This window comes from Diabrotica undecimpunctata, chromosome 9, assembly GCF_040954645.1.
Source record: "Diabrotica undecimpunctata isolate CICGRU chromosome 9, icDiaUnde3, whole genome shotgun sequence".
Taxonomy (NCBI): domain Eukaryota; kingdom Metazoa; phylum Arthropoda; class Insecta; order Coleoptera; family Chrysomelidae; genus Diabrotica; species Diabrotica undecimpunctata.
Genome location: NC_092811.1, coordinates 510,678 through 521,064, shown reverse-complemented (window position 1 = coordinate 521,064; position 10,387 = coordinate 510,678). Strand labels below are relative to the sequence as shown.

At 32.5% G+C, this 10,387-nt stretch overlaps 1 long non-coding RNA gene across 1 annotated transcript; it reads left to right on the top strand.

Moving 5' to 3' along the window:
• The first annotated feature begins 3,233 nt into the window (after positions 1–3,233).
• LOC140450084 (uncharacterized) lies at positions 3,234–7,710 on the top strand. The gene is made up of 2 exons (XR_011951953.1): positions 3,234–3,461; positions 7,391–7,710. It is a non-coding gene; the product is annotated as an uncharacterized lncRNA (long non-coding RNA).
• The last annotated feature ends 2,677 nt before the right edge of the window (positions 7,711–10,387 follow it).

Sequence of the window (10,387 nt, the reverse complement as noted above, 5' to 3'; positions counted from 1 at the left end):
TTGTTTTCTTTAAAAAATAAAAATCCGTGCAGTGTGAATTTTTCCATCTATGCAAAACATTCCTGATTTCAGTATCACTAACAGGTAATAAAAATAAAGAGTCGCAAGGAGAGTGTACATCTTTCAAAAAATCTATGGCTACATTTTCATTTGTAGAATTTGTAACGATAAGACTAGAGAATTGAAGTACTATTATAAAAATAGTACCTCAATCAACCATGGGAGCTTATCGTCTATGCCTTGCTTAGCTCAGTATCTCAAGTGTGAGTTCGTCTTGTCTTAAACTAGGGATTGAACCTGAACTCTTAGCTGATAGCAAATAAGACAAATTTTAACTATGGGCTGCTTGTGTGTTGTAGATGTAAGATCCTTCAATGGTCAATAAATTTCCATATTTTGTTAAGAATTTAGGTTAGGTCCTCGAATGGTTAATAAATATTCGTGATTTGATTAATCCAGCCAATAAAGTCGAACGTGGTCAATAAATTTTCAAACTGGTCAATAAAATTGGTATGTTTTTAATAAACCCAATAAACCCAATAAACTAAAAATACAACAATTTGCATTAGACACATCAAAAGGGGTTTAACTTCCTTGCCAAATTTTACAAAATTACAATGAAACAAATAGCAGGTGGCAAGGATAAAATGAAATAGAATTATTAGAGGCAAAAAATTATATTCCCACTACGTTAGAAAAGTTGACTGACAAAAACTAAGTGGGAGATTAAAATGAAGTTAGCACAGATGACATAGGACGTAAGCCTATGATAGAAATAGCTTTTGTCAACATGGAACAAAATATCTAGTCTACCGGACAGAAACAGAGAGGGCGAATATTTATTCTACGGGACAGAAAGAGAGAATAAAGCAAGACAGAGGAAGAAAGAGAAAAACAGAGGGTGCCAACTACTTTTTAAATAAAAAATAGTAAAAAGAGAAATGAAGTTAAAGTAGTTAATAAATTAATAAAGAAATTAAAATGAAATAATTATTTAAATATAAATTAATAGAGATGTGACGTTTATAACGTTACAAATTAAAAGATCTTCTAATATGTTTAGCTATTGAAGTAAACTAGTTATTGAAATCGTTTGATGTAATCGAGATTGGACAGATTTTTTTATTTTGAAATTAATTTCTGTGATAATTTATAACTTTCCAACAGTCATGAGATATATTATCTGAATTGGAAAAGAAATTCCCATAAGCCAGTTTTTTCTTTAATGATATTGTTCATTTATAGCGCTTCTTAAACTTTTTATACTCACTATATTCCTTTGTAACATCAGCAATTATCTTGACTGGAAAAATTTTCTCGCATTACTCTTAGTTCATCGTCAAACCAAGAAATTGGAGCTTTAGGTACTATTAGTTCGTGATTTTTTTATTGCAAAATTAATTTCAGTTAACTTTACATACATTTCGGTAATAAATTGAGCTAATTTTCTGTTGCTGTTTTGAGAAAAACAACTGAAGCCCAGCCAACGTTAGTAAATGACTGTTTTAACATCAGGGTGCCATTACTTGTTATATATCTTCTGTATGTATTAGCACTATGACTTTTTTCAGATTTTATTTTTAAGTAGAGAAATTGAGCAAGATGATCAGAAATACATGGGTCCACAATTCCAGAACCAACTATCTCAGTGCTTATGTTTGTTACGATGTTATCTAAACAAGTTGCTGATCTAGTGTGATTCTAGTAAATTCATTAATATTTATGGTTAAGCCAAAAGTAAAAAATTAGATTACGGAAACTATTTAATTCATTAGAAGATTTTTTGAAATCAATTTAATTATTATTATTTTTAAAAAATTAGTAGACCAAAACACCAATAACATTTCAAATAGGTCTAGAAAAACTTTAAAATTCCCATTTTTGGTTCTATACACTGTTACTAACATAGTTTTAATTTCTATAATTTCTAATGCACAAAATTCACACTCATATTCACATGCTCATTGACCATGATGATATCATTTAAGCAAACTGGTCGTGTAAAGATTTTATTATCGCTAAAAATTGCAAAACCTTCATGTTCCCTTACCTTCCGACAATAAAAAGTTGACAAAAAATACCCATCAAGCTTTAATGTTGTTAATTCGTGTTCACTGAGCCAGTGTTCAGAGAAACATAATACATTGTGTTGATAGGGATGTGTGATCCAATGATAGGGATGACTGGAGAGAAATTTTTGAGGACGCTAGGACCCACGGAAGGTTGTAAATCCAGAATGATGAGCAACCACCTTTTGTGAGCCACCAGCAATAACGGGATAGAATCTAATCCCTCTTATAGGCTTTTTTGCATGTTTTGAAGTATGGTTTAGTCAAATATCCCAAGTGTTACAGACATGTATATCTTTTCCCATCTAAATGAGATTCGGAAATTGGCTGATTGTGCAATTAATTAAGGCGTACATAAAAGTGGAATGTTAATTCTAGTTTTCACTGCGTATTGTAGAGCTAGTGTGCACTGCAAACCAAAACTCTTTAAAGTGATTTTATCTTCTTCCCTTAACATGAGAATTAAATTTGGCCGACAATATTTTTGATGTTTTGAACTTGATAAGTGTCCTTAGCTAATACGGGTACGTTGTTTCTAAATGTGAATTTGGTTCGAGTCCATCACATCAAGATTTTTCACAAAATTAAAAAAAAACCTTGTGAGATATTTTGTACTAAAGCAAAAAGTCTCTATGGAGACAAAGTACTTTTACTCCTTAGGGAGTTTTATTGTTTATTTAAAAATAATTGCACTAAAAAAATGGTGGATCCCTAGATGAGAGTATTTTAAAAATATCTCATACATTTCGTTTCAACTGTCAAACCCAGTTATACATTTGTGATGAAAAAAGGCTTACTTTTTACTAACTTGATTGGTATATATACTGTCTGATGCCACTTCATCTCCTTTAATATTTTCTGATGCTTCTAAAATCTCAACTGCAATAGTTGTACCAATCTATATTCTTTGGTTGTACCAAATAAAATTATAAAAAGGTAAAATTAATTTTAAACCTTGTTTAAAGATAAAATTAGGCTTTGTTGCATAATTCCAGTATTTTGAAGCTAAAAAAATGTACTTCAAGTTAAAACTGTTCAAAAATATAAAATGTCACAAGAAAATAGCTTCAGAACAATATTATGCTTTATTTGTAATTGTTGTTTAAAAAACAATATCTCCTGCCTATAGATCGTGATGATTCTATTAGAAAATTAGTAATTGAGGCGCATTAACCAATAGGGTCGTTAGTATTCATAAAGCAACTTGAATGTTGACAATGAACACTAAAAATAACACATTTGTGATTATAGTAACCATGTTCGGAATTCTTAAAAAGGTCTAATTATTGCCAAAATCTGAAGAAGTGAGAGAATATATATTCTAATCGATCCGGTATCGATTTCATTCGCAGTTTGACCAGTCAAAGTGATCGTAATAAAATGTTCAAAGCTGTAAGTATTTATTTTTCTATGTATATTTTGTTTTCCTATTGTAATGTTAATTTTACAAAATTTAACAAATTAATAAACTTTTTAAATAATTTTTAAGCAAGATAATAGAAAATAATTCAACTGAAATTGTGGTTAATTCCAATTAAGCAAGAAAATACCAAAATCTGATTCGTTGGTAACCCTTCTGAATGATCTGCTATAATTTGTGGAGCTTTTTTTTCGTTTTTACTTTTCACATTTTTTTATCATATTTATTATCATCATATTTCACACGCCTTCTTCAATTCGTATTTTCGATCTTATTTGCTTCAATCGATTTTAACTTTTGTCTTTTATCTCATGAATATGTATGTATACTATCTTATCTTTTGGATATGTTTTACACTGAATATATTTATTTCCTCATTAATTGTTTTATTTTATGCAAATATGATTGTTAACCTGTCTGACTAGAATTTTGCTTCATATTTTAAGAATCGCGATCAAGAAATCATCTTAGCGCATAATGCATGGTACTTTTTACAAACTTCAAGGTATTATCAAAATAATACATTATAGGATTACCATTTCCTTGACCGGAGACACAATATCTTCAAAACATGTTCTATCTATCGTGACAGGATGTTTAAATGGAGGATGATCTTTTATATCTCTTGACATTTTTATCGTAATCATTTCTCTTTAGAATATTTTATGTTTCTACTGACAGTTCTATCTAGTTCTATCTATTTTCATCTTTCAAGATTATTAATATTTCCTTTTGTTCATAAGGTGTAATATTTCGTGTGTGATCCAGTCGTTCTTCTTCTTCCGTTCTGGAGTAACCAATCACTTCTTTTGCACCGTTGTGTACAGCGTTCGTTAAGTTGGTCCAGTCTCTCTCAAACTCATTGGTAGTGGCTGTTAGGACAACATTATCTCGAGATTTTTACGTTGATCCATATATATTCTTTTGTTATTCTGTTTCTGGATTAGGATTTTTAGTCCGACTTGTAATTAGGCTATAAATGGAGTATGATCAGAATTTATATAAGTTCCAGGATATGTTTTGCCTATTATAATTGTGTTAGGGACTTGTTTGTTTCTGAACAATGTGCCCTGATTCATCCTGTGATGACTTGGAACTGTACAATCTTCATAATGATAACTTAAACCAAGTATTAATGATAGTTTTTCTCCTGGTAAAATTGTATTAGTCGATCACCCCGTTCGTTTCTTGTTCACAACCCATACTTGCTAACTACGTCACTCACTTCACCTTTTTCTATTTTTCCTAATTTCTTCATCAGTACTCTCAGCTGTAAGAGCATAAATCTGAATTATATTTAAATCTAAAGGATGTGCATGTATCTGGATCAACATACAGCGTTCTGTAGTATGGAATGGTTATGGAATAAAAATTTTATATATATTACAGGATCCAACTTGTAAATATAATACATTTTGGAGACGGCTATCGCCGTATTACCGTTCTCCTCCGCCAATCCTCCCGGTCCAAGGCGTGCTCCTCCCCAAACCTCCCGATTCCATCGCTCTTCTAATTCCTTCATTCCATATGCGTCGAGTATTTTTCTTCTTCCAGGCAGCTTCCATCTGAAGAACAATCTTCTCTTTAGGTCTGCATTAATTGTCCATACTTGAGAGCCACAACAAAGAACTGATTCAGCCATGGTTTGCCTTATTCTTTTTTTGTTCATTTCGGAAATGTTGCGATTCCACCATAATAAGTTCAGACATCCTACAATTTCACGTCCCTGATTAATTTCGGTTTCTCCCAAACCGTTCTTATCAATAAGTGCACCTAAATATTTAAATTTTTCCACTTGTTTGATTTCCACGTCCTTGTCTATCAACACTTCAAACCTTGTATCTGAATTGATAACTAAATATTCTGTTTTCTTCATGCTGAAATTCTAGATCATAAGAACCGTGAGCTAGGACGACTTGGTCATCCGCAAAGTTCAGGGAGAACAGTACATCATTTTCTATGGGGATTCCCATTCCCTGGCAGTGGTTTTTCCAATTTTCTAGGGCTGCCTCAATATATAAATTAAACAGTAAGGGTGAGATACTGAATCCTTGTCTTAGGCTTTTACTTACTTTTATTGGCTCTGATAGTCTATTTCCGATTTTTAGGAAAGTGGTGTTATCCCTGGAAAGGGAAACAAAGCTTATTTTTCACGCGATTATGTGTTCCGCTCCAAAAACACACACTGGAGATCGAAAATCAGGGTCTACAAAACTATTATCAGACCAATAGTATGAGATAAGTGAGAGATAAAAAGAAAACTGGAAGTCTTCGAAAGAAAAGTCCTAAGAAAGATATTAGGACCTATTAACGAAAACGGAATATGAAAATCCAGGTACAGCCATGAAGTCTACCAACTGTTCAAAGAGACACCGATCTCAGAATTCGTTAAACTTCAGAGACTTCGCTGGGCTGGTCATGTAGTGAGAATGGAGACAGAAAGATTGCCGAAAAGAGCCCTAGATAGTAAAATGCAGGGCGCAAGACCAAAAGGAAGGCCACGGAAAAGATGGGAGGATGAAGTGGCAGCGGACGCGCAAAATTTGCTAGACGTGAGAACCTGGAGAAGATGGGCGCGGGACCGACAAGGTTGGAGCCATAGTTTGGACATATAGGCCAAAGCCCATAAGGAGTTGGGTGTTTTTCTTTAGATTAGTGATAGTTCTCCATGCTTCCGTATTCTAAGAACCACCAATTAAATTTTTAACTTGGACATATTTTTATTCCCAGACATTGTTTTTTGCTTCTTTTATTTGATTACCTACTTCCCCGTTTTTCCTTTGATATGTAACTCTATTGCTAGATGTTTTATTTGTTAGCCATTTCTTATATATTTTGTTTTTTCCTTGTATCATTTATTTTACGTTTTATGTCATCCATGGTGGTTCGTGGTGTTTTTTGTCGTTGTTCCCTGTTCCTAATACTCCATAAGCAATTTTTTATTATCGTTTTGAGGTTGTTGTATTCTTGTTTTACATCCATATTTCTTTCCATCTCAGTTAGTTCCTTTTCTAATCTAGATTAAAAAAATGTTTAATACTTCGTTGGAATAAAAGGTGCAATTTATATCTCTCCGTTTTGTACTGTGTAGTAATGTTTCTCTCACTTTCGGTGTTCTGTTTGTAGTATTGTTTAAAGGGGCACAAAAGATTAGCTAAAAGAAAGTAGTGATCTGTCTCACAGTTAGATTTTTTTTACTCTGCAGTCTTGGCATTTAAATTTTGATTTCTGTCTCATTATTATATAGTCTATGATCGACTTCTGTTGGAGTGAAGGTCGTTTCCAGTGTATTTATGAATATCTTTATGTTGGAATTGGGTATTTATTATCTTTAAACCAAAAAGTTAACAGAACTCAATTAAGCTGTCCCCTGAACCATTTTTAACTATTTCTAAGTGCCGTCCCAGAAATCGTGCAGAAATCTTTAACTTTTTGATTTGAATCGTCTGTTGGCGCATATACTCCAACAACTATTGTTTCGATGCCGTACAATATGACAGTTATTGTCAGAACTCTTTCAGATATATACTTAATTGTACTGCTCCGATATTAGTGGAACCGTCAAAAATTTCCGAAATAAATATCAGTTTTTGAGGATAGTTTTTGGGTTTCCATTATTTTTAAAAGGTGTTTAATAGCAAGTTTAAGTTTCTGTTATTAGTGACCTCCATCTATGGAGGAGTATCACCGAGCCGGAAGCCCTTATCTCTTGCCGTACTGCTCCACCATAGCCCGATCAGACGCCAGCATATTCTAGTCTAAGCAGCAGATTTATTTTAGAATTTTAAACTGCTGCGTTAGTATTTTATTTTACTGTACACATTACTTAAAATATAAACTCTTTATTTACTGATTTTTACAAGTTTTTTACAAGTTAAATAAACTTTGATTTCTCTTACAGATCGTTCTAGTGTGCTTCTTCGCATTAGGGATGTGCGCCCCAGCTCCAGGACCTGTCCCCAATCCCGCCCCTGTGCCGCAGTATGCCTATTCACCTTTGGCCTATTCTGCGGGATATTCAGGGTACTATCCATCAGCATACACCGGCTACGCCAGCTCCGCCTATGGTCTTGGATATGGGGGTGTAGGTTACAGTCCGTACTCGTCAGTATACAGTGGGGCATTATATTATTAGACTTTAAATATTTTTAAAATTTTCATGTTTTTTATTTTTTCATTATATAGTTTTTTTGATATTAAGTAGTAAAGTTTGTTCTTAATTATTATAGTTGTTATTTCACAATTAATACAAACGGTCCAATATTATTATTTGGTGCTCAGTTTAGAGTACTAAAAAAATTTAAAATTCAAGTGAAAAAAAAAAAGGAAAATTCAAGTGGAAAGCGATAAAAGTATTAGGCCAACAATAATAAATGTTTCATAAACAACCACCTCCACAGCAAGAATTCAACAGCAAGTATCACAAATATTATACGAAAAAGTTTTTAACAAATGTCCTCTTTTTTTACTCTGTTTTTTGCAATAGTTTAATTCATTGCGTGACTTCCTTTTCTATTGAAAGATAACCGGCTGCGGATGTTTATGTACTGTGTGTAATAAAATGATCCTCTAAAATATATTCTATAAGTAATTATCCATCTCATTGGAATACATATTAATATTTTTTAAACGTGCCATGCATTCAAAATCGCCCGTTTATTCGTGACTTCTTGACAATTGGTAATAATTTTTTTTATTGCTGAGTTTAATTTTTAACACCAACGTTTTATTTAGCGTGTGATGATATAAACGATTAAACGAGTATATCGTCTGACCATTAAAAAATATCGGGCTTCCAAATTTGAATGATATACTACAATTTGTTTAAAAATTGTTTAAAAATCCACACTAGTGACATTTTTGGTACTCAAACAATCTTGAGTTTCTACAAGAAAATGGTAAAATATACTTAACTTAAGGGCAAATAACATTTGGATACTTTTATGAAAGTTATGACGTTATATATAATTTTATCAATCGTTTCCTTCTTCTTCTTTATGTTTCCATTCTATTTTAGATTGGATATCATCACCATCATTATAATTTTATTACAGTGTTCTAAACAGTTTGTTTACCTAACCGGTCACTATGGAATTTCCATTATTAAAGCCCAATCTTTGATATTTTTGAAAACAAATTAAAACATTAAAAACTGCTATTTTTAATTGTACAAGTACGTTTTGTTTTGTTGGAAACCAAGGAAACAATTTTTTACGTATACCGATTTTGATATTTGAAATTTAATTTGTTTCAACCTAATTTTTTTTTTTTTGGGTGTTTTTCACGCGCAATACCGATGATTTTTTATTATTATTAATATATGTTATAAATATCTTAAAGATATGAAAATTTTTATCGAGAAAGAGCTCCGAAAGAAAAAGGTAATGGATTAAAGATTATCATCCTATTGTAGTATCTCAAGAATTCTTCTTCTTTTAAGGCACTACAGCCCAAATTGAGCCTTGGCCTACTTTATGTTTTGCCTCCACCCTTACTTGTCTGTGGCTTATCTTCTCCATACACGGACTCCTAAAAGGGCTTGTGCGTCGCTGTTTTTTGTGTCTTCCCAGCGCTTTGTAGGCTTTCCAAGCGGTCTCTTTCCCTGTATTCTAGCATTCAGTGCTCTTTTTGGTAGCCTATCCTCTCCTATTCTTATTACATGTCCGGCCCATTGCAATCTTTGTATTATAATGAAGTCTGACAGTGGTGCTTCCTTATAAAGTTGATAAAGCTCGTTGTTTACATGCTTCACTGCCATAGCATGGTATTGGTCGAATTAAGGTTTTATAGATCCTCATCTTTGTATTTCGGTGGACATTTTTAGACCGAAATGTATGGGAGAAGGCAAAATAAGCTCTGTTTGCCTGTGTTATTCTCTTCCGTATTTCCCCATCTTCTGATCCATTGGTATATATTTCTACTCCCAGGTATGTAAACTTTCCAACCGTTTCAATGTCACCTTCATGTATAATGTTTTGTGGGACTATATTTCTTCTCGTCTGTATCATTATTTTTGTTTTTCTGTGTTAATTTCCAGACCTAGCCTTTTTGTATGTCTTTTTAAGTATGTCTTTTATCACACTTTGTGTGATTTATTTCTTTCCACTATTGCTTGTCTGCACTCGTCATCGAACCATGCTCCCTTTCTCACATTTTTCTTGTTTCCCAGGGTTTCCTTGTACTGCTGCTGTGATATTATTCCAGGAATCCCAGGATCTCAGGAATTTCTGCTCGTAATTTAACTTTTTCTCTTTTATTAGAAGAGTATTTTTCTAAATTTAATTTAAGCTGATAGTTACCGAGATATTCTATTTGTTTATAAGACAAAAAATTGTTTATCTATATGAAGGTTCTAAGTATAATCTAAGCAGTTGAAAAACATTGAATAATAAAAGGCTTATTTCCCCCTTTTTTGTATTTATTGCTATTTTGCAGCAGCGGTAATAAATTAAAACATTTTTAACCAGCCGTATCTTATATAAAATATAATTGCCGCTATTTTATTTCAGTACGACTTTGCTCCAAAATGAATTGTGTTAAAGTTATGAGCAATGAAAGTAGAAAAAAATCGATATTTTTAGTAATTTGTAAATATTTCAATTTTTTTTATGAATTTTCCCGACTTATTTGAGAGGAAAGATAAGTCAATTAATATTACTGAAGTTATCACCTAACTATTTATGCAAAAATCCGAATGCCACCTCTCACACCCACCTCAAAACAGATTCGCCTGGATCCATAAAACACACATAAAAATTGCAATTAAAAAACAAAAAATATCTTGGGACCGAGGAGGTTACTTATTTCGAATTACAACGATTTCTAAGAATTATGACAGGGGGAAGCCTTGCAGTCTTTCGTCTGAGGAATCTTGGTTTCCATGATCACTAATAAAATG